At 39.9% G+C, this 25,678-nt stretch overlaps 1 protein-coding gene across 2 annotated transcripts in view; it reads left to right on the top strand.

The window, feature by feature from the left end:
* PPP2R3A (protein phosphatase 2 regulatory subunit B''alpha) overlaps positions 1 to 25,678 on the top strand; it is a 210,498-nt gene continuing 184,820 nt past the window's right edge. For both annotated transcript variants that reach the window (XM_059920276.1, XM_059920277.1), the window contains exon 1: positions 1 to 137. The gene's annotated coding sequence lies outside the window, so the exon portion shown is untranslated. The remainder of the gene's footprint in view (positions 138 to 25,678) is intronic.

Here is a 25,678-nt window from a genome sequence, read left to right as displayed (position 1 = left end):
GCTGGGCGGGGCGCGCTTGGGCCTCAGCTCCTCACGCGCCGCTTTCCCAGCCCACATCCCGCGCCGCCGGGAGCCCTGGCGGCCAACGCTGTGCGCGAGCGGAGGCAGCAGCCAGAGGAGGAGTCGCGGACGCTGAGGTAAGCGTGGGGCAGCCCGCCGCGCGGCCCGGAGCCCTCGCGCCCCGCGTTCGGCCCGCGGGTTGTGGCGAGGGCGGGGGGCGGTGCGCGGAGGCCCGGGCGGGCGGGGCCGGGGCCTGAGGGCGGGGACCGGCCTGGCCCCAGGGGCCGGCGGGGTCGGCAGGGCAGCGCGGCGCTGGCCCTGCTGGCTGAGCCGCGGAAGTCGGGGTTGGAGGCGGTGCGGGCGCCGTCGCACGCCCGGCTCGGTCCCGGGCCTTGTCAGCCCGGGAGGTGTGGAAACGGCCTGCCCCGGGGACGCCCACGGAGGAGGGAAGGCGGGGGACGGCCTGGTCCCTCCCACTTTCGGGGGCTGGGGGGCCAGTTCGCCCGTACAACCCTCGGGAACTTGTTAATAGGAAAGCTTGGCAGAGAAACAAATGCCAACGTTTTGGAAGAACTGAGAGTCACGTCGTTAGGCGCTGAGCCTTTATTTTCCTTCCCCGCCCCCTGACCAACCTCGGCCCGACTTGGCCAAAGAAGGATGTGTCACCAGCTCGCGGCCTCGGGCGGGATCCCGGGCCCGGCTGGGAGCGGGAGTACCTGAAACAAAGGTAAACAGGGGTCGGGCTGACCCCGGCCTTGCCCCGCGCCCGCCGCTGGGCCGCCCCGGTGGGTCTCACTCCCGCGCCGACCCTGGCCGCCGCCTCGGAGGGGCTTTCTCCTGGGGGACCTCTCGATGGAAACCAGCTGGCCGGCCTTGGAGTTGATGTTGCATCTGAACTCTGCTATGCTCACATTATTCCCAATCCTCTGACTCTGGTAAAGCTTAAGGAAACTGTATCCAGTTTTAGTGGTCAGCAAATGTAAGGGAGGATAAATTGCTCTTTGTAAATTATAAGGTATTTTCTTATTAGGAAATGGTCTGGAAACACGAAATAAACATTTTTAACACGTAAGCAGAAAAAGAGTGATTAGTATGCCTTCCAAAATCTGAGGAAGTCTTCCTCCTCAAATCTTTTATGTACAAAACATCGCCCAAACCTTCCGTGCCAAGCATTTTTCTTTGTTCTTCGTTAGTCTCAGGCCTCAGTTTCTCATAGAGAGCACCCAGTCTGAGACCCTAAGAATAGCCATATACTAGAGCAGAGCGTGTGTTTCCAGCTCAGTAGGCAGCAGGCTTGTGTTACAGTAAAACACGGTTTTCTTTCTTGGTCATACTATTTTAAATTACCTCAATTTCATTTCTCCCAGGAGTATCCATGACTTTTAGTGAAAACCTTTTAAAAAATCTATAGACTAATTTATACATACAGTTTATTCACACTTATTGCATCCTGTCCTCTCTGGCAGAAGAACTTATAGCATGAGATACTTGTGGAAAAACTTGAATCTTTTCTAACTCTGGGAGCTCAGAAATTGAGGCCAGAGGAAAGAAGTTTTTTTTAAAAATGGAAAGCTTTGGAGAAGTCTTTACCAGGACCAACCTGGCTGTTGAGTTCAAAAAATAGCTTTATCTACAAATGATCTGAACTTTAAGCAGTTAAAGATTTATTTGTATTCATAAGTATTTGCATATTTTAAAATGCAGCTAACATTCTGGAGATTGAAAGGGCTATACGACTTTATCTTATTCTGACTTAATTTGGCCTTAATGTTTAGCTGAAACCACTGCCCTAAGAGAATGAAAGGTTTGTTTCAGCAAGAAGGGAATAAAGGAGATGAGTAATATTGGAGTATGGGCTACTTGAGGGGGGTACCTGTTCAAACCATAACTTTGCTTTTAAACTCTTCAGAGGCTTCGCATTACTTCTGGCAAACAGTCTCCACTGATATGGTCCATGCCACCCTTCAACACACAGCTTAAAGCTTTACTTCCTCTCTGAAGTTTTTCTTGACATGCTCCTCACCCCACCTCCCCCCCAAAAAAAACCCACTGCCTGGAATAGAATTGATCACCCTTTTGAGTATGACCGTCCTCTAAATTAGAGGTACCATTGACATTTTGGACCAGATAATTCTTCTCGTGGAGGCTATCCTGTGCACTATAGGATGTTTAGCAGCATTCCTGACCTCTAGTTAATAGTTACCAGTAGTCCGCCTGCATACACACACAGTTGTGACAGTCAAACAGTCACACAACCCACACCACCCACACCACCCACACTCAAAAATGCCTCTAGACATTGCCAGATGTCCCCTGGGAGGGCCAAAATCATCCCCAGTTGAGAACCACTGTTCTAAAGGGACTGCTGTCTTAACACTAATGACACTGCATTGTCCTCATTTGCTTCTGTGTCATTTTTTCTACTCTGCTGGGTTTGAAGGTAAGAGCAGTCATTCATTTAACAAGCATCTGAGAGAGAGCCTACCTTGCCAGCCAGACCTTAATTTAGGTCTGGGACGACAGTGGTAAAAGCCACGGATGTGGTCTCTGCACTCCTGGACCTTACAGTCTAAAGAGAGTGACAGACACATACATGTATATTTAATTATACAGTTCCTCGTTACAATTGTGATAGATTCTGGAAGCAGTACAGGGTGCTCTGAGTACATAAAAAAGGGGTACTGACCTAGTTTGGAAACTAGGGAAGGTTTCTTTGGGAAAGAGGTAGACTGAAGAATAAATGGAAGTTACAAGGTAAAGCTTAGGGCGACTATATTCCAGGCAGAAGGAGCAGGACCTTTTCTGGGAATTCAGAGGCCAGTGTGGCTGGAGGATGGAGAGTGATAGGGGCCGGATGATACAAAATGAAGCTGGGAAAGTAGGCGAAGGCACGGTGAGCAGCAGTTCTCAGTCCAGCCTGCTTATCAGAATCACTAGAGGAACTTAAAACAATACTAGTGCCTGGGCCGTGCTCCAGGCCCATTAGATCAGAATGTCTGCAGTGGGTCTTATTTCCTCCCCCAGCTGCCACTTTCCTCATACCTTCCAGCGGGATAACCACTGTTAGTAATTTTATGTATCATTCTAGACATTTTCTGTGGCATTCAAGCAAATGCATATTCTTTCTTCCTGTTGTTTACACAAATGGTAGCATACTGTACACACTGTTCTGTTCCTTGTTTTGTTCGCTTAACAATGTCCTGGAAATCTTTCCATTCTAATATATAGTTTTCTTGTTCTTTTGAACGACTGTATAGTATTCCATTGTATAGATACACCACAAATTATTTAATGGATCCTCTATTGAGGGACATTTAAACTGTGTTCCTCTATTGAGGGACATTTAAATTGTTTCAAATAATTTACTATAACAAATCATACTATGCATATGCCAGTTCACATTTGTGTGAATATATTTGTAGGATAAATTCCTAGAAGTGGAATTGTTGGGTCAAATATGTACACATACACGTTTGTAAATATTTGTGGTTGTAAAAGATTACTCTGGTCATACTGTAGAGAATGGCTTGGAAATGAGTGGATGTTGGAGAAAACTGATTCTAACTAAGATTACAGTGTGTTATAAAGTGAATTGTGTCCCCCTAAAATTGCTTTTTGAAGCCCTAATCCCTAATGTGACTATATTTGAAGATAGTCTTTAGGAGGTAATTAAAGTTAAATGAGGTCATAAGGGTTGGGGCCCTAATCCAATAAAATTGGTGGCCTTATAAGAAGAGGAGGAAGGGAAGGCCATGTGCACACAGTGAGAACATAGCCATTTACAAGCCAGGAAGAGAGTCCTTACCAGAAACCAACCTTGCTGGACCTTGATCTGGGACTTCTATCCTCCAGAACTGTAAGAATATTAATTTCTGTTGTTTAAGCCACCCAGTCTATGGTATTTTATTATGGCAACCTGAGCTGGCTAATACAGTCAGCCTTTGGTATCTGCTGGGGATTGGTTCCAGGACCCCCTGGATACCAAAATCCACGGATGCTCAAGTCCCTTATATAAGATGGCGTAGTACAGTCAGCCCTCCATGTCTGCAGGTTTACATCCATGGATACAGAGGGAAAACTACACTGTGGAAAGGTAGAGAAAAACTGATAGCTGGGACCAAGTTGGTAGCAGAGGAGATGGAGAGAAGTAAATGGATGCAGGGGATATATTTAGGAGGCATAATTGATAGGATTTGATGATTGACACGGTACAAACAGTGAGGGAGAAATACGTGTATAGGATAAAGCCCAGGGTTCTCACTTACCCAGCCAGGTGAATGGTGTTACCTGAGCTAGAGAACATTGGAAGGATAAATGGTTGAGGTGGTTTAAATTACAGTTCACTTTGGGACTGATGAGAAGTGGAGATGTCACATAAGCATTTGATAATTCAAATCCAGAGCCCAGAAGGGTGTGATGGACTGGGGATATAAATATTTAGGTGTAAATTGAAGGGTGTAGATGGAATTACCCTGCACAGAGGTTGTACACCCACAGCCCAGAGCTGAATCTGGTTTACAGATGTGTGTTGTTTTTCACATACAGTGGTTTTTGTTGTTGTTGTTTAATTTTGAGTTAGTTGCCAGTAATTTAAAATCTGAAGATTTCACATGAAAATCCAGATTTTGGAGCTTTTCTTTAAAAGTGAGAAGATGTGGCACTACTGAGCTGGCTTTCCCATGTGGGAGCAGTTGATTGGAGCTCTGTCACAGCTGATCCCAGCTGCTTTCTAGTCCACCAAAGAGCCTACCACTCCCTAAAACTGATTCCTGGCCTGCTTTGTTTATTTTCTTCTCTGACTGTGTAGGCAAAGGAGTGTGTGATGCCTGCTGTAGGGAGAGAGTATAGAATAGTGATTCTTATTTTGGCTACACATTGGAAACATTGAATGGTTAAAAAATACTGATGCTGAGGCCTACCTCAATTTCTCTTTCTGTTTGCTTGCTCTGAATTGCAGCCTGGGATTTTTAAAAGGTCCTCAGGTGATTCCACTGAGCAGTGGAAATTGAGAACCAACGATAGACATTAAGAAGAGATGAGGGCTCAGGCCCAGCATTTCAAAGTTGGGTCAAGGAGGGTAACCCCAGGAGAGGGATGAGAAGTGGCCAGAGGTACAGTGGAATGACACCTTGCTTGCCCTTAAGATATGCAAACTTAACCGAATATATTTGAAGGTGTTTCTAATTAGATGAAAGAAAGTGTTCTATTTTGCAGGTACACTTACTGTTGTTTTTTTTTTTATGCATGCATGCATACATATATGCTGTTCATAACTGTATAGAGTTATGCATACAAAAATCAGTTAGGCTTTACTTAATAGGCCATTTAAAGAATTTTTGAGAGTAATTTAAACTACATTCGATTTTTGTCTTAGAAGCTCACTTTCAAATTTAATTCCAGTTTAAGATGTGTCATGAAAGTCAAGGGAAGAGAGTATTTTAAAAAGAGGAGTCATCAAGTAAAGATGTAGACCTAAAATGATGTACTGAATTTAGCAAGATGGAGTCTTTGACCTTAGCAACAACCGTTTTAGATTGAAAAAGGCAGAAGCCAGATTGAAGTGGATAGAAAGTAAGGAAATGGAAATGGTGAATGTTGGAAAAATCTTTTGAGAAGTTTACCCAAAAGGGGAGTGATGAGGCAGGGGGAGGTGTCTTACATGTCTCTATGGTAGGTGCTTAGTCTGTGCTGGTTACCCAAACGCTTCTCCTGACTTTTCAGGGAGGTATCTCAGTCGTGCCTGATTACCCGTCTACCCCATTTCAGAGGGGTCTTGCTTATATTTGTTTTGGAGACTTTGTGCTTTTCACTGAGGAGATATTTTGCCAGGACCCTTGAGACTCAGATGTTGGTGATTAGGCCCTTAGTCTCTTTCTTATCTGGAAAGCCATAGAACTCCTAAGGACCAGCAGGGCTCCAGTGACCCTGACATCATCCTTTCGGTGAACTGATGAACAAAGACCAGATTGTTGGCATGTTGAAAATGGAATACTTGGCTATGTCAGGGAATATGTATCCCTGTCATTCCTAGGGATAGTTTTTGCAGCTGTGTTTTTTTCTAATTAACTTGATATTGCAGTTTGGTTTTCCAGTTGCGTGTATGTAACATTTCTCATACTTTGAAATCTTTATCATTGATGGTGATTAAAGGGTATGGATATAAGTTGGAGAAGTAGGCCCTCATTGAGCTCAGAGAGAAGGAGAAGAAGAGAACACCAAACAAACTTTGGTTTCCAAAAGGTTGTATGAATGCTGTTACCTTGAAGACTTTGGATTAGACTGACTCTCTGGAGTGGGTTGTAATGCAGATGTTCACTACCAATCTGTCATTTATCCATTTCTGCCTCACTGGCAACCTTAATCTGGCACAGGAGGGTTTAAAGGTCAGTTTTTACACTTCATGTTTCTAAAAGTTGTGATCTACCAGCAGAACAGAAACCACAGGGGTTGGAAAATGCCAAGGATTATTAGTGAAGAATGGTATTTATTAGTTGAAGGCATAAGCCCCATTGCTGTACTCTTTTTGCAAACAGGAGTATCATCTTGTAAGGGATTGTCCTTCATAGTTGTCATTGGTTCATCAGATAGGTGCATGATGGTTAACTTCTAAATGAAGGATGACTTTGTGGCATGAATAGCAGACTTCGGTTTAAGGTTTATACTGGGAGTTTATGGTAAGAAAATATTTTGTTTAGAAACTTGTATGTGCTTAGGCAATTGTAGGAATTCTTTTATCACAAATATAGTTAGGTACTATGCCTGATGGTGATAGATGGAGGGAAAAGTTCACTGCCAAGGTTGTCCAGAGCTCCTTTGGTTTGTAAAGGAGACAGTGGTTGCATGGTAATAGGATTTAGAGTCAGTTCGTGGGTGCATGACCTTGATCTGTCAAGTGTGAGCTGTGTGACTTATTGTTTTTATTGAGTTAAAATTCACATAACATAAAATTAACCATTTAAATCATTTTAAAGTGTACAATCAATGAATCTCAATACATTCACAGTGTTGTGCAACCATCACCATTATCTAATTCCAGAACATTTTTTATCACCCCAGAAGGAAGCCGTGTACCCATTAAGCAGTTACTCTCCATCCCTTTATCCCCCTATTTCCTGGAAACCACCAGTTTGCTTTCTTTCTCTATGGAGTTGTTTATTTTGGACATTTCATATAAATGGAATCACACAAAATGTGACTTCCTGTGTCTGGCTTCTTTCATTTAGCATGATGTTTACAAGGTTCATTCATGTTGTAGCATGTGTTCCTTTCTTTGAATAATATTCATTCCTGTCTTTGACTGAATAATAATTCCACTGAAAGGATATACCACCTTTTGTTTATCCGTTTATCAGTTGATGGACATTTCAGTTGTTTACACCTTCTGGCTACTGTAGATAGTGTTGCCAAGAGCTTTCGTGTGCAAGTTTTTACTTGAATACTTGTTTCAATTCTTTTGTATATATACCTAGGAGTGGAATTGCTGGATCATATGGTGATTCTATGTTTAACTTTTTGAGGAACCACCAAACTGTTTTCCACAGCGACTGCACCATTTTACATTTCCACTATCAGTGTTTGAAAGTTATAGTTTCTCCACGTCCTTGTCAACACTTGTTATTTTCTGGTTTTGTTTTGGTTTTGGTTATGGCCATCCTCGTGGATGTGAAGTGATATCGCACTGTGATTTTGATTTGCATTTCTCTAATGACTAATGATGTTGTGCATCTTTTAATGTGTTTGTTGGCCATTTGTATATCTTTGGAGAGATGTCTATTCAAGTTCTTTGCCTGTTTTTTAATTGGGCTGTTTGTCTTTTTTGTTGTTGAGTAGTTAAGAGTTCTTTATATATTCTGATTACTAGACCCTTGTCAGATACCACCAAGAGTGGTATGATCCTTCAGCAACCACCAAGAGTCTTCCATTCTAGTGCATAGTGAGTCATGACATAACTAGAGGGCTGGGATCCAGCCAGTCACAGAGTCCCAGGTACAAAAGGTATTTGGATACGTTGTACCCATCCAGAATTAAAGGTATATTTTCTTGTAGAGCATGCATTTGTCAAATTCTGTTGCTATTCCTCTCAAATTTATTTATTTTTTAAATAAATTTATTTATTTGTTATTATTATTTTTTGGCTGTGTTGGGTCTTCGTTGCTGCATGCGGGCTTCCTCTAGTTGCAGCGAGAGGGGGCTACTCTTCGTTGTGGTGCGCGGGCTTCTCATTGTGGTGGCTTCTCTTTTTGCAGAGCACGGGCTCTAGGTGCGCAGGCTTCAGTAGTTGTGGCACATGGGCTCAGTAGTTGTGGCTCTCAGGCTCCAGAGCGCTGGCTCAGTAGTTGTGGCGCACGGGCTTAGTGGCTCTGCGGCACGTGGGATCTTCCCAGACCATTGCTTGGATTCTTAACCACCACGCCATCAGGGAAGTCCCTCTTCTCAAATCTAGGGATAGCTGTTCTAGGTGTGTGAGTCACAGTTTTCAAAACTAAAGAGTTTTCAGGCTTTGAAGGAGAATAAAGGCAGTTCTTTTTATTGAACCAAGAATTCTCACATTTCAATGTATCAGCCTTTAAACTTCTAGAACTAAGACTATTTCCTGATTCAGTGGTTAGTGATCTTATTCACCTCAATCAACAAATATTTATTGAGTTACCACTATGTGCCTGCCACTTTGCTAGATACTAGAGATACAGTGCCTTATGATAGAAGCCCAAACTCTCTCTTGACCCTGCATCCTCCTCCAGATCTGTTCCTCTCTGTTGTCTAACTCACTCAGTCCAGTTCCTTTCCACCAGTCTCTCTTGAGTCCTCTCTCTTGAGTCAGGCCTTTACCCTCCACATTGCTAACTCCAGTGAGTAAGTTTTCAGTCTTTTTCTTACTTGACCTTTCGACAGCATTTTGCACAGTTGATTATTCCTTTCTTTGAAATGCTTTCTTCACTTAGCTTCCAGAGTACTACATTCTCTGCATTTCCTCCTACCTTACTGGTGATTCTTTCTCAGTCTTTTTGTTTTCATCATCTTCCTGACCTCTGAAAATTGGAGAGCTGTTTATTCCTCAAACCTCTGTTCTTCCTTATCAACACTATTTCCTTGTCATTTCACCCAGTCTCATGACCTTAAATATACACCAACTGCTACCACCAAGGACTACCAATTTTTTCTCCAAGTTAGACCTCTTCTCTGAATCTCATACTCTGATATCAAAGTGCCTACTTGACCTCTCCACTTGGATATCTAACAGACATCTCAAAACTGAACTCCTCCTCTTCCCCTCTAAAACCCACTCTTCCCACAGCCTGTCCCATCTCGGTAAATAGCAGCTCCATTCTTCCAGGAACCCAGGCCAAAAACCTTGGCAACATCTTTGACTCTCTTCTTTCTCTTTCACCCCACATTCAGTCTATCAGCAAACCCTCTTGGCTCTACATTCAGAATGTATCAGAATTGCTCACATCCCAATATCTCTACTGCTTCTACCTTGTCCAGACCACCATTGTATCTCACCTAGATTACTGTCATCGCCTCTTTTTCCCTGCTTCTGTCCTTGCTCTCCTAGCAGCTAGAGGGACCCTGTTAAAAGTAAGTTCTCTGATCAGAGGCTTTACACTTACCTACAAGGCCCTACATATCTAAACCCCCTTTTACTTCCCTGACCTCATCTCCTGCTACTCTCCCCTGTGCTTACTTTGTCCCAGTCACAAATGGTTCTTGTTCTTCCTTCAACAAAGCAGCTACATCCCTGCCTCAAGACCTTTGCTTTCCCCTAATATCTACAAAGCTCCTTCTCTCAGGTCTTTGTTAAAGTTCATTTTCCCCAGCACTCCCTTCCCTTTCAAACTCTTCTTCCCAGATCTCTCAATAATCTGGGTGTTCCTCCCATCCCCCCCAAGACTGAGCACTGAGGCTGTTTCTCTCCCGTGCCCCCGTATGTTTATTCATCTTTAAGCTTTATTTTGAACTGAGTCCCTCCAGTTTTGTTTTGTTTTAAGCAGTTTGAAAACTGCTTGTCTGTGAGGTTAGAAATAAAAAGCAGAGATTAGTGTCTGTGAATGGGTATGTCATTAAGGACTTAGAAATCATAGCAAAGGCACACTGAGCCCTTCCATTTCGTGATCCCAGGCATAGTCCCTGTTTCACAGCCTTGAGGGTGGAGCCCTGGAATGCTCCTGCTATGAGTACTGATGAACACAGCACTCCTGCCAACGCCAAGCCCCAAGCACTGTGGCTCAGGTGTCAGCATTTTGTCTTTTCTCAGCATGGTACATCTTAGCAATATTGGCATTCTCCTCACATTCTAGTTGGTACCTCTTTCCCATGGCAGGCCCTGCTCAGTGAGTGGAGGTTCACTCAGTGTTGGCAGCAGTATTGGAATCCATGTATTAAAGGCAGTTAAGGGTTCCACATAATGAAGAGAGTGTGTTGATTCTACTGTGAAATGCCTCATACTGAAAAGAAAAGGGCAACAGATCATGTCCAATGACGGTCTCTCTGGATAGCAGCAGGTTGAGAGGCTTCATCTGGGTCATTGTTTCTCAGCTTGTCTGTAAACCTGCAGGCCTTCATGAGGGCATTCTGGCGGGATCATGTTATTAAAGGCTGGAATGGTGTCTGTTTTGATTCATTATTTTAAAAGACAATGCATTATTTCTAATGAGTTTTTAACCAAACAAGTATTATATAAATATGTTCTCCTTGCCTCTACTCTTTTCCTAGATGAGCTAATTTCCTAGATGACAAATAAGTAGATAAATAAAAAATGTAATTTCAGAGAGTGGTAATAGTGCTATGAAGAAAATTAAGTAGGGCTATTCCCCTGATGATGAACACTTGAGTTGTTTCCAGTTTTTCCTCTTTTAAACATTACTGCAATGAACATCCTTGTACTTATGCAAGTGTGTGAATGTTTATATTGTTTAAACAACTGAAAGATGCAATTACTGGGTCATATAGTCATATAATCAAAATTTTAATAGATAATGCCAAATTGGTCCCCAAGGTATCTATACTAATATTATGTAACTATATAATATGTAATATAATTAAAAGCAGTAATGTGTTCATGTTTTTTAATAAATAAAATATTTTTATTACTTTACTACTTTTAGTTACACTAGGAATATAGAATACATTCTCTTTGTTAAAAAAAAAAATTTAACAGAGGACAAAAATCCTCATGCCTTCACCAACTTGAAAATTTTTGCCTCTCTCAAAAGTTTTTTAAACTCCTCTCTCCTTGTTTTAATTTTTATTTCCATGTGGTTGAGCATCTTTTCTAGTTTTTGACCATTTGTATTTCTTTTTTTCTTTTCTATTTGGATCGCATAGCAAAGACTGCTGGTTACCTCCTGTGATCCATTCTTCCTTCATCTTTAGTAATAGGAACCCCAGCTTTTAGCCAGGTCCATTGCTGCCCATCCAGAAGACTATATTCTTTGGCTTCCTTGGAGCTAAGTATAACTATGTAAGTTTTAGCTAAAATACATAAGCAGAAGGGTTTGATATGACTTTCTGAAGTCTCCTTCAAGAGAGGAGGCTCTCCCTCAACCCTTCACACATTCTATTTATTGGAACACAGATGTAATGACTTGAGCTCTAACAGCCATCCTAGACTATGAGGACCATGGTGGTAGCTCAGTGAGCCAGAAAGTCTGGGTCTCTGAGCATTTGGTCAAGCTGCTGCACCAGCCCTCAACTTCTTTTGCATAAGAGAAATTTAACTTCTGTTTTGTTTAAGCACTCTTATTTTTGTTTTTTCCTGTTATATGCAGCATAGCAAATACTTTTTATTTATTTATAGGAGTTCTTTGGCTTCTAGATACTCATTCTTTATTTATGAAAATGGTACATTTTCCTCCAATCTGTTGTAGTCCTCTCCCTTTGTTAGTAATGGTTTTTAATTTTGATGTCAGATTTACCTATCTTTGCTTTCATGGCTTTTGACTTTACTTTTTTTTTTTTTTTTACTAACTTTTTTTTAACTAACTTTTTAATGGATGTCTTTCCTGCCTTAAGATATAAACATAGTATCTTACATTTTCTTATACTTTTATATAAAATTTAAGTTTTTAATTCATCTGGAATTTATTTTTGTGACTAGTGTAAGGGAGGAATCTTGTTCAATTGGCTATCCATTTGAATAATAATTTTTCTAATAAGTGGCATGTCAGATTATCAGTTAATAGATTCTCATATATGTATAGGTTGGTTTTAGGACTCTATTTAGTTCCATTGATCTTTGCTTCTGTGCCATTAACACACTTTTAATTACTATAGCTTGATAATAAATTGTGATTTTTGGTAGGTAAGGTCTTCTTTCTCTGTTCTTTTTAAAAATATTAAGCATCTACAGCACAATATTTATAAAACATATGTAAGATGTAAAGCATAGCAGTACAATGAACACTTGTTACCCACTGCTCAGTTTAAGGAAAAAATATTGCTACTGCTTTGTCTTTGTCCCCCCCACTCCAAGGTTCTCTTGACTCTTCTTTCACATTTCCTCTTCCTTGTGAAATTTTAGAATTAGCTTATAAATTGATCATAGAATCAATTCATATAATTGAAGGCAATAATAGTTTCTGTATCAGTAATTGCTTTTTGGAAATTAATAAACCGATTATTTAAATGTTTTTCCCATTTAAAAAGCAACTTGGGTTGTTTCCATGTCTTAGCTATTATAAAGCTTCAGTGAACATGCGAGTGCAGATACCTTTTCAAGTTCGTGTTTTCATTTCTTTCAGATACATACCCAGAAGTGGAATTGCTGGATCATATGGTAGTTCTATTTTTAATCTTTTGAGGAACCTTCATATTGTTTTCCATAGGGGCTGCACCAATTTACTTTACCTTGCACAAGGGTTCCCCTTTCTCCACATCCTGGCCAATGCTTATTACTTGTTGTCTTCCTGATAATAGCCATTCTAACAGGTGTGAAGTGATAACTCATTGTGGTTTTGATTTATATTCCTCTGATGATGAGTGATGTTGAGCACCTTTTATTCCTAGGTATTTTATTCTTTTTAATGCAAGTGTAAATGCTACTGTTTTCTTAATTTCTCATTCTGATGGCTCATTATTAGCATATAGAAGTGCAGCTGATTTTTGTATATTGATTTTGTATCCTACAAGTTTACTGAATTTGTTTATTAGTCCTGACAGTTTTTTAGTAGAGTTTTTAGAGTTTTCTATATGTAATACCATGTCGTCTGTAAATATAATTTTATTTCTTCCTTTCTGATTTAGATTCCTTTATTTCTTTTTCTTCCTAATTACTCTGGCTAGGACTTCAAATACTATGTTGAATAAATGTGGTAAGAGTGGGTCTCCTTGTCTTGTTCCCAATATTAGAGGAAAAGCTTTCAGCTTTTCACTGTTGAATCTCATGCTAGCTGTGAGCTTGTCATATATGGCCTCTCTTATGTTGAGGTATATTTTCTCTATTCCCAGTTTGTTGAGAGTTTTTATCATGAATGGATTGTGATTTTTGGCAAATGCTTTTTCTGCATTTATTGAGATGATCATATGCTTTTTATCCTTCATTTTGTTAATGCAGTGTGTCATGTTGATTGATTTGTGGGTGTTGAGCCATCCTTGCATCCCTGGAATAGATTCCACTTGACCATGGTATATGATTCTTTTACTGTATTGTTGATTTCAATTTGCTGATATTTTGTTAAGGATTTTCATCTCATCTTTGTTCGTCAAGGATTTTGGCATGTAATTTTCTTTTCTTACAGTGTTGTTGTCTGGTTGAATTAAGGGTAATGCTGGCCTCATAAAATGAGTTTGACCCACGTACCTATGGTCCCCTAATTTATGACAAAAGAGGCGAGAATATACAATGGAGAAAAGACAGTCTCTTCAACAAGTGGTGCTGGGAAAACTGGACAGCTACATATAAAAGAATGAAATTAGAACACTCCCTAACACCATACACAAAAATAAACTCAAAATGGATTAAAGACCTAAATGTAAGGCCAGACACTATAAAACTCTTAGAGGAAAACATAGGCAGAACATTCTTTGACATAAATGACAGCAAGATCTTTTTTGATCCAACTCCTAGAGTAATGAAAATAAAAACAAAAATAAATGGGATCTAATTAAACTTAAAAGCTTTTGCACAGCAAAGGAAACCATAAACAAAACAAAAAGACAACCCTCAGAATGGGAGAAACTATTTGCAAATGATGCAGCTGACAAGGGATTAATCTCCAAAACATACAAACAGCTCATGCAGCTCAATATCAAAAAACGGAAATAACCCAATCAAAAAATGGGTGGTGGGGCTTCCCTGGTGGCGCAGTGGTTGAGAATCTGCCTGCCAATGCAGGGGACACGGGTTTGAGCCCTGGTCTGGGAAGATCCCACATGCTGCGGAGCAACTGGGCCCGTGAGCCACAATTACTGAGCCTGTGCGTCTGGAGCCTGTGCTCCGCAACAAGAGAGGCCACGATAATGAGAGGCCCGCGCACCGCGATGAAGAGTGGCCCCCACTTGCCGCAACTAGAGAAAGCCCTTTCACAGAAACGAAGACCCAACACAGCCATAAATAATAAATAAATAAATAAGTAAATAATTTTTTTAAAAATGGGTGGAAGATCTAAATAGACATTTCTCCAAAGACATACAGATGGCCTAAAAGCACGTGAAACAATGCTCAACATCACTAATTATTAGAGAAATGCACATCAAAACTACAATGAGGTATCACCTCACACCAGTCAGAATGGCCATCATCAAAAATATCTACAAACAGTAAATGCTGGAGAGGGTGTGGAGAAAAGAACCCTCCTACACTGTTGGTGGGAATGTAAATTGGTACAGCCACTATGGAGAACAGTATGGAAGTTGTTTAAAAAACTAAAAATAGAACTACCATATGACCCAGCAATCCCACTACTGGGCATATACCCGGAGAAAACCATAATTCGAAAAGATACATGCACCCCACCCCGGTGTTCATTGCAGCACTGTTTACAATAGCCAGGTCATGGAAGCAACCTAAATGCCCATCAGCAGAGGAATGGGTAAAGAAGATGTGGTACATTTGTAAAATGGAATATTACTCAGCCATAAAAAAGAACAAAATAATGCCATTTGCAGCAACATGGACGGACCTAGAATTGTCATAATGAGTGAAGCAAGTCAGACAGAGAAAGACAAATATATGATACCACTTATATGTGGAATCTTTAAAAAAAAAAGGGTACAAATGAACTTATTTACAAAACAGAAGTAGAGTCACAGATGTAGAGAACAAGTTATGGTTACCAGGGAGTGGGGGTGGGGAGGGATAAATTGGGAGATTGGGATTGACATATATACACTACCATATATAAAATAGATAAGTAATAACGACCTACTCTATACCACAGGGAACTCTACTCAATAATCTGTAATGGCCTATATGGGAAAAGAATCTTAAAAAGAGTGGATATATGTATATTTATAACTAATTCACTTTGCTGTACACCTGAAACTAACACAACATTGTAAATCAACTATACTCTAATAAAAATTTTTAAAAATAATAAAATAAAATGAGTTTGGAAGTATTCCCTCCTCTTCTACTGTTTGGAAGAGTTTAAGAAGGACCATTATACTGTTTTTAAGTGTTGTTCTTAGTTTTAAGTATAGTTTAATTTGTACTCATAATGGACTGTTGGTTAAAGATGGAACATGTGTGAAACACATGTCAAGATATCATAGATTAATGAGGAGCATGAAAAATGATAGTTCTGCAAAACTATTTCAAGATGCTCTTTATGAAATACTTAATTTGCATTCATCTGATCAAAATTTTTATGAAATATCAAGATGTTTCTAATACTTACAAAACTACATGATTAAAGGAAGCTGGGTGAAGGGTATAAGGGAATTCTCTGTATTCTCTTTGCAGTTCTTCTGGAAATCTATAATTAACTCAAAATAAAAAGGTTTTTTTTAATCATTTTAAATATAAAAACATTAGCCAGGCATGCCTTAGTTTAAAGTCATGTGTATTCATACATGCATATAATTGGCATTTGCTATTTCCTATTCTTAAAGCTACTCTAGAGAAAATAATTTCAGGTTGGTTAACCAACTACAAATAGCAAGGTAAAGATACTGTACTGAATATCATGAAACAAAGAAGGGGTCTAATCAAATTCAGATGATTTCATTTCTAAAATGAATTGTCAATTGAGAGGCTCCATGTGGTATGAAATAAGAGGTTTGCTCTAAAAATAATTCATTTTCAACTTACTATACAACTAGTGTTATAGATAGCTGGATGTTTATTTTATTATAATTGATCATACTCTGTTTAGGTACTTCAGATTCTAAAAAGGAAAGATTTAAATACTTGAAAATATGAAAAAGAAAAAATATACAGCGTTATTCTGTCCAACTGGCTTTTTGTTTATTGGTGATAAAGATCTACAGTGTATGTTTGCTGAGAACGTCTCTCAAAGAGCAACATGAAACCATTTCTTCTACCTTGATTAAACTGAACCACCAGGGCTTCCCTGGTGGTGCAGTGGTTAAGAATATGCCTGCCAATGCAGGGGACATGGGTTTGAGCCCTGGTCCGGGAAGATCCCACATGCCACGGAGCAACTAAGCCGGGCACCGCAACTACTGAGCCTGCGCTCTAGAGCCCACAGACCACGACTATTGAAGCCTGCACGCCTAGAGCCCGTGCTCCGCAACAAGAGAAGCCACCGCAATGAGAAGCCCGCGCACCGCAACAAAGAGTAGCCCCTGCTCGCCACAACTAGAGAAAGCCCGCACACAGCAACAAAGACCCAAGTCAGACAAAAATAAATAAATAAATGTATTTAAAAAACAAACAAAAAAAACTAAACCTCCAAATTACCAAAATAAGAGTTGATTTTTATAAGCTCAAAATGGAAGAATTCCAAATATCAGGTTTTTAACGTTTGTTTGTTTTGGATGCTATAATGTGGATTAAATTTCAGCCTACATTTCAATATACATTTGGTGACAAGTCCATTTTTTTAATTTAATTTTTATTTTATATTAGAGTACAGTTGATTTACAATGTTCTGTTAGTTTCAGCTTTACAGCAAAGTGATGCCGTTATACATATATCCATTCTTTTTTAGATTCTTTTCCCATACAGGTTATTAAAAAATATTGAGTAGAGTTCCCTGTGCTATACAGTAGGTCCTTGGTGACTATCTATTTTATATATAGTAGTGTGTGTATGTTAATCCCAAACTCCTAATTTATCCCTCCCTGCACCTTTCCCCTTTGGTAACCATAAGTTTGTTTTCGAAGTCTGTGAGTCTGTTTCTGTTTTGTAAATAAATTCATTTGTATGTTTTTTTTAAATTCCACATATAAGTGATATCATAGGATATTTGTCTTTCTCTGTCTGACTTACTTTACTTAGTATGATAATATCTAGGTACATCCATGTAGCTGCAAATGGCATTTCATTCTTTTTTTATGGCTGAGTAATATTCCATTGTATATATGTACCACATCTTCTTTATCCATTCCTCTGTTGATGGACATTTAGGTTGCATCCATGTCTTGACTATTATAAATAGTGCTGCAGTGAACATTGGGCTGCATGTACCTTTTCGAACTCTGGTTATCTCAGGATATTGGTTGTAAATCCATCTTTTAATTTTTGACAATTTTATTTGACAACATGTGATTTTCTTTACATGATAAAACAGTTCATCTACTATGAGTAGAAGTCAAAATTTGTCCTTAAATATTATCAGTATAATTAAAACTTTGCCACATGAGCTTTATAATAAAGCTTTAATAATATGCTGAACTAAGATGAAATATTTTTACTTAAAACTCCTTTACTTGTGTCATAAGAAATTTTTTAAAATAATTTTTTAAATTCCTAAGGAGGTTCACAGTATTATTTTTAAAAAACATTCATTGTTCAAGAAAGGTTGGGAAACACTGATCTGCATTGTAGACCTGATCACTGAAATTGTACTGATTGATGTCAGATTGGGCCTGTATCCAGAATGGCCAGCCTGGAAAAGACAGGTACCATCCTCAGAATGTAGGGACAGGATGTGTCATGGGATGAGGCCCTTTAACTGAAGAGCACAAAATTGCCACTCACTTTCAGAAGGGTAATGATTTCCCCCTTTCAATATATGTTGTCGCTTTGGTCTCAAAAGTAGGCAGATGGACACATGTATTGCTCAACTGCCCCATTATAATCAAAGATTAGAATGTCCAAAAGAGTCTATCTAGGCTGCTAAAAAAAAAAACACACACATTAAGTATCCATTACACATGGTGAAGTTTTTTTGGTTACAGATTAAATGAAGAAAGACCAGGAGAGGGAAGGCAGTAAAGTATTATGAAAGCAAGAGCTGAAAGAAAAATGGAGAGAGAATATCAATGAAGGTGTATGTTTTCATGTCATAGAAAATGATTGGTTGTAAGGAATAAATATCCACTTAAAGATATATTTGTAAAAAGGTTATTTGTAGAAAAAATACACAGGGAGCACATCAGTTCACTGCAATTTTAGAAACTGAACATACTCTTCTCTCTCTTTCTCTCTGTGTTATATGTGCTCTGTTTTCTTAACACCAGCTTCTCCTGCCATGTTGCTCATTGTGGGATGCCCCAAAACAGTGGTCTCAGCCATCAATTCTGTAGAACTTTAAGACCCAGAGCTCTCAGCTAATTGACAGTGTTCCACTGCTTCAATTCCAAGTTCCCGGGAGAGAAAACATGATTGGCCTACCTTGAGTCGGTGTCTCAACTAAACTTGACCAGGGATTGGAAAGCAGTTGTGACTCATATAGTTGTCCCACCTAACCTGTGAACAAGGCAGGTCCCTAAGAAGTAGGGACATCTCTTGTTCAGTACATAAGAGAGAAGACTTGTTTAAGAAGGAATGGATTGGTGCCCTGAGCTCTGAAAAAAAAGGAGGAGATTATAAAATATGTACGCCGCCCCCCCCCAAAAAAAAAGACAGAGTGTAATAGTCTCCTAAATGTAATCTCCCTAGGAAGATTAGGTCAGTTTACATAAATCGCAACAATGTCTTTTTGGATTCATCTCCTAGATTAACGGGAATAAAAACGAAACGAACAAACAAAAAAACAAATGGGACCTAATTAAACTTAAAAGCTTTTGCATAGCAAAGGAAACCATAAACAAAACAAAAAGGCAACCTACAGAATGGGAGGAAATATTTGCAAACTATGCAACTGACAAGGGATTAATCTCCAAAATATACAAACAGCTCATACAGCTCAATATAAAAAAAAAAAACCCAGTCAAAAAATGGACAGAAGGGCTTCCCTGGTGGCGCAGTGGTTGAGAATCTGCCTGCCCATGCAGGGGACACGGGTTCGAGCCCTGGTCTGGGAAGATCCCACATGCCGCGGAGCAACTGGGCCCATGAGCCACAATTACTGAGCCTGCGCATCTGGAGCCTGTGCTCCGCAACAAGAGAGGCCGCGATGGTGAGAGGCCTGCGCACCGCGATGAAGAGTGGTCCCCACTTGCCGCAACTAGAGAAAGCCCTCGCACAGAAACGAAGACTCAACACAGTCATAAATAAATAAATAAATAAATAAATAAAAGAACATGAATTTCTAAAAAAAAATGGACAGAAGATCTAAATAGCTGTTTCTCCAAAGAAGACATCCAGATGGCCAAAAGGCACATGAAAAGATGCTCAACATCGCTAATTATTACAGAAATGCAAATTAAAACTACGAGGTATCACCTCACACCAGTCAGAATGGCCATCATCAAAAAGTCTGCAAATAATAAATGCTGGAGAGGGTGTGGAGAGAAAGGAACCCTCCTGCACTGTTGGTGGGAATGTAAATTGGTGCAGCCACTATGGAGAACAGTATGGAGGTTGTTTAAAAAACTAAAAATAGAGCTACCATATGATCCGACAATCGCACTCCTGAGCATATATCCAGAGGAAACTATAATTCGAAAAGATACACGCGCCCGTGTTCATTGCAGCACTATTTACAACCAAGACATGGAAGCAACCTAAATGTCCTTCAACAGAGGAATGGGTAAAGAAGATGTGGTACATGTATACAATGGAATATTACTCAGCCATAAAAAAGAATGAAATAATGCCATTTGCAGCAACATGGATGGATCTAGAAATTATCCTAAGTGAAGTAAGCCAGACAGAGAAAGACAAATATCCTATGATAGCACTTATACGTGGAATCTAAGAAAAATGATACAAATGAATATATGTATAAAACTGAAAAAAAAAAACTGAATCACTTTGCTGTACACCTAAAACTAACACAATATTGTAAATCAACTATACTTAAATTTTAAAATTTTTTTAAAGGAAAGAAAATAAATAAAAACAAATGATACAAATGAACTTATATACAAAACAGAAATAGACCCACAGACTTAGAAAAACTTAACTGTTACCAAAGGGGAAAGGTGGGGGGAGGGATAAATTAGGAGTTTGGAATTAACATATACACACTACTATATATAAAATAGATAACCAAAAAGCACCTACTGTATAGCACAGAGAACTGTACTCAATATTTTGTAATAACCTATAAGGGAAAAGAATCTGAAAAAGAATATACACATATATATATGTATGTATAACTGAATCACTTGAAACAAATACAACATTGTAAATCAACTACACTTCAATTAAAAAAATCAGGTCAGTTTACAAAGTGAACCACCCACTGTCCATTCTATAACCTTAGGCAACTTTGTTGCCCCAATAGTCTTTACAGCTGATTCCCAACCAACAAGAATGAGGGCCCTAGAAGATGAGATAAAGTAAATGATTAAAACTTTAGGAATTTAACCAAAATTTTTCCTAAGACCTGTACTGTAATGTCTATCAAGGTATAGATAGATACCTTGGTCTGAAGTCTGTTTCCCAGCTACAGTCATGATAAAAGTCTGTTTAGGCAGATGACAAATCAGACTGGGGAGCTCCATTAAGTTCCATCCAGCTCACCTAGCTTGGTAACCACCAACATTCAAATGGCCTAGTCCTCCCACTCCAAAGTGGTGGGGTTGGGTTTGTCTTGAGCCATTCATGCGTAGCACAGGTGAGTAGTAGCAAGGGCATTCATAAGGAGGAGCACCACTAGGGGTAGATGTACTGAGTGACAGTACTACCAGCAGAAGCTCTTAATGGTCCCCATTTATCAGTGTGGATGTGTCACTTTTCTTAAAAGACTAAGACCTGGTTGACAAAATGTTCTCAGATGCTTTGGTAACCAAGTGCCTATACAGGAATACATTCTCTAGGGATTTGGACATGTGTCAGCTAAGTTTGGAGATTAGGGTAGTACAGAGCCCCCTTACTGGTGAACCAGAGATATATTGATGAGTAGACTTTTATAAAAGAACTTTCCTAGCCATAGTACACAAATAATCAATCCTCCTTTGGTAGGCAGTCTTTCTCAGTGTGTATTGGAAGGGGATCATGCAGTTCTAGTGGATCGTCTTCTGTATGTTGCCTCTCAGTGCTAGGGCATCTGTGATAGGGGCCAGGGATGCTGGTCTTAGGTACAAGGCATGTGCTAAACCTTCTCATTAAGTAAAATGAAAGTTAGACTAAGCAGTTATCAGAAATGTCCAAGAGGGCCTCTTCATCCTAGATGGTGTCAGTCAGTCCGTCCTGAAACTAGTTTTAAAAGGTGACTTTTTTCCTAGTCTAGTCTCATCTAACGAATCAGAAATGGTAGTATATTAGCAAATTGCTTCCTTCCCTTTTCCCTTTCCTTCCTCATTAAGTTCTTCCTTTATACCAGGCACTGTACTGGTGTTGGGATACAGTGACGAACAAGCAAACAAGATCCTTGCCTTTGTGGAGCCTACATTCTATTGCAGGGAAAATACAGTAAATGTGTAAACAATAAATAAAACAACTACAGGTACTGATAAGTGCTGATACAAACAGTAAACTGGGTAATGGGGTAGAAAGTAATGAAACGGGGCCTTGGTCAAGGGAGAAGAGTCTATTGGAGGAACCAAAACAAAGGCCAAGGAAGAGCAGTACAAGATGAGGTGAGGGAAGTGGTAGGCAGATTCTGGAGGTATATTAGGCCATGGTAGAGGAGTTTAGATTTTGTTCAAAATGGAGTAGGTAAGCACTGGAGCATTTTAAATAGGAGAGTGATTCACTCTGATTTGCTTTCCTCTAGTTGTGCTGTTTGGAAAATGACTGGAGTATGGAGAGGCTAGAGTGGAAGCAGAGAGACCAGTTAAAAGGCCATGATGATAGTGCAGGTGAGAGAGCTGGATAATATGGGCCAAGATTGTAGCAGGATTCTAATGAGAAGTGGTCAAAATTGAGAGAGATTTTTGGAGATAGCCCTTAGTGAGTTTATATCCTGGGTATGGCCTACAAATATGTCAGATGGCCATTCCACTTTGGGGGCCTTACAAACACCTACCAAGGTATCTGTAAAAAGATCTATTGCCCGCATAAGGTACTCTGGTTGTGTATATACCAGGCTATACTGGGTTGTCTGTCTGTATAGTAAGTAATTAATAACAAGTAAACCCTTGCTAGACCTCATCTGCAGGAACACAGAGGTCCCTTAGTCCCACATGCAGAATGTCAACTGAATGAAGAACTTTGGGAGTGTCTCAGGGTTCTCATCATATCCCTCAGGGTACTTGAGGCTGAATGACAGGTTGGTGAGGCAGGCTTGGTGGCTGCCCTGACCCTAGACTTGGACCTGTCAGCTCAGTCTGACATACCACATGTATGACCAGCAAATACAAAGCAAGTCATGAACAACCTCACTTGTTCTTTTATAGCAGATAACTCTCTGTTTATTCTCAGCTCTCCTGCTCTCAAATTTCTGACTCTGTGCTCAACCTCCATACCTGCTTCTAGCCTTTTGGTTTGGATGCCCATCATGTCACCCTTTGAACCTTGTTCTCAGTTCTGCTTTCCTGTCTGATCTCAGCATCCTTTTTCCCAGCTCCCTGCTCTTCCAAACACACCTATTATGATATTGAATGAAAAATTTTCTGCTGAAATTGTGGCCACAGAGCCCCACTAGAGGTGGTGACTCAGACTTGTGCCCCAAGGGTTGTTTTATTTAGTTAGGTACTATTGAGCCCACAGGACCACAGCCTTTTGCCTGAAATTGTCTTACAGACAGACAAGTGCTTCCTACGCTCTTCCATTGGGCAAGCTCAGAGATTCACTGGATTGGGGCAAAAGTGAACCAATGATCTGATTTGTGATACAACTTCAGCTAAGATATGTCAAGGTTGATTAAATAGAAGGGATCAGTTGGCTCAATAAGTAAGATACCAAAGCTGTATCCAGGGCAGAAACAAAGAAATGGGGAAGCAGTGCGTTCTGTTGAGGGACATGTGAAAACTGTGAAGGTTGTCAGCTCAAAATAGTTTGCATTTCCTTCTTGCCTGTAGATATTTCCATTGGGCTTTTGCCCTGTTCCCCTACACCAGTTGAATTTTGGGGTGCTTCACAGCATCTGACAGTTCATACATTAAGAAAATAACACTGAATTCCTATCTTATGCTGTGCACTGGCTCCACGTTGGGGATATAAGGATGAGTAAATTGCAGTGGCTTTCTGACTCACCTCTGCTCTGCTTCCCTGATCCATCCCACTGCCACCTGAATCCCATCATTTACCTTCCTAAGAAACTGTAGCAGTGCTATAAATGCTTAATAAATACCTCATGAATAAATGGAAATTATTTCTAAGTTCCTTTTGTTCAGAGACTCTTTGCACTAAATCTTTGTATTTATGTTTCCTCTAAATCAAATCTCATATTTTACACTTACATTAATTTTTTTCTTGCCCTGATGTTTGCAGCTCTTCCATGTTTAGAGTCTTCTGCATTTTTTACTTCCCTCCCGTTGATTTAATCTCATAGGTCACTTGCTCTAAAGTGAGTTTTTTTGTTTTTTTTTAAATTTATTTATTTATTTATTTTTGGCTGTGTTGGGTCTTCGTTTCTGTGTGAGGGCTTTCTCTAGTTGTGGCAAGCGGAGGCTACTCTTCATCGCGGTGCACGGGCCTCTCTTGTTGCGGAGCACAGGCTCCAGACGCACAGGCTCAGTAGTTGTGGCTCACGGGCCCAGTTGCTCCGCGGCATGTGGGATCTTCCCAGACCAGGGCTCGAACCCATGTCCCCTGCATTGGCAGGCAGATTCTCAGCCACTGCGCCACCAGGGAAGCCCCAGGTCACTTGTTCTAAAAAAAAAAAGTTAAGCTTTGTGCTTGGTTTTATGGCATGTCTTGTATATAGTTCTATTTCTGGATATGATGCCATTTGTGAATATGCTTTTAATTATTTCTCAGGTTTATTATTGAACAAGCTCATTGTCTTAATTATGCTTACAAAGTTTGGTAATATACTTATTGTCTGACGTTCAAATAAGTAGCATTAACATTATTCATTGGTTTTTAAGGGTCTAAATTTTACTCAACTTATCTGTTATGATTTTATTTTATATGGCTATTTTATGTGTCACAATTTAATCATTCACTAATAAATTTATTAAGTTTTCACGGTTTCTGAAACACAAAATTAGGGTTAAAAAAAAAACTTTTGTGTTCTTTCTGTCCAGGTTATTACAAAGAACTTTACTGTTCTATAGATTTATATCCATCTGTCCTTCCTTCCTTCTGTCCTTCCATACTTCCTTTCTTTTTCTTGTGCCTACTGAGATTTGAGACAATTCCTTCTCTAGATGTTGAGAAATATGGAATTATGGCAGGGACTCAGGTACTGACTATCCCAGCTCCTTTGGCTTTAATATGGACAGAGGGGCTTACATGTTAGAGAAAATTGTGCTCAAATCACTTTTTCCACTTTCTAAGTATGTAATATGAGCAAGTGTTTTTTTAACTTCCCTTAGCCTCAGTTTCCTCATCTTTGAAATGGAGATAACACTGTGCTCAATGCTGGCATAAAAATTAAATTAGATAATGCATTTAAGTGCTCAGCACAATACCTAGCATATCAGTACTTTTAAAATGATGGTGTAGTAATACTAATCTTCCCTCTGCAAGCCCAGTACAAGAAGGATCAGTCAGCATAGCAGCATGCCTCTGCCTCTCCCGCAGTCCTTCACACACACCTCTCCCCTGCATCTAAGGAATACAAGCCCAAGAGTCCTCAGAGAGGAAACATGTCTAGTTCTCCTTCTTGCGCTCTCATTATCTGCTGATGATGCTGGCATGAATTCCTGCAGAGGATGGTCTTATGCCGGATGTATGACCATTTTCTTGACTCTGCCAGTGGAGGCCTAGGGAGGGTATTCTTACTGTTACTCACCAATAAATTTTTGGTGAATGATAAGCCTTTAGATGTGTGGTTATTAAAATATACTTTTAAATGTTCTAAAGGTGTAGGGTAGGATCATGGGAGAAAGTGGCTGAGACAGGGAAGAAAACAAGATCAACATATTTAACACTGTGGAGAAAAGGTCAAGAACCTAAGAGGCCAGTGTATCAGATGGACTATCTATTTGAATGTCAAAATCAATAAGAATTACACTAGAAACAGTGTTGGAGTGACAGTGAACCAAAAGGTAAAATCAAGGAATGAAAGGGAGTGACTTTGGGGAGCCTTCAATCCTGCAATAAGGGTGGTGGGTGGTAAAATCTAATGTTATGTGACTCAGAGCAGGGGATTTGGGGAGAGGGCAGGTGGAG

The sequence above is a fragment of the Balaenoptera ricei genome, chromosome 4, assembly GCF_028023285.1.
Source record: "Balaenoptera ricei isolate mBalRic1 chromosome 4, mBalRic1.hap2, whole genome shotgun sequence".
Lineage (NCBI taxonomy): Eukaryota > Metazoa > Chordata > Mammalia > Artiodactyla > Balaenopteridae > Balaenoptera > Balaenoptera ricei.
The sequence above is the reverse complement of the archived record's forward strand: the minus strand, read 5'-3'. Positions and strand labels throughout refer to the sequence as shown.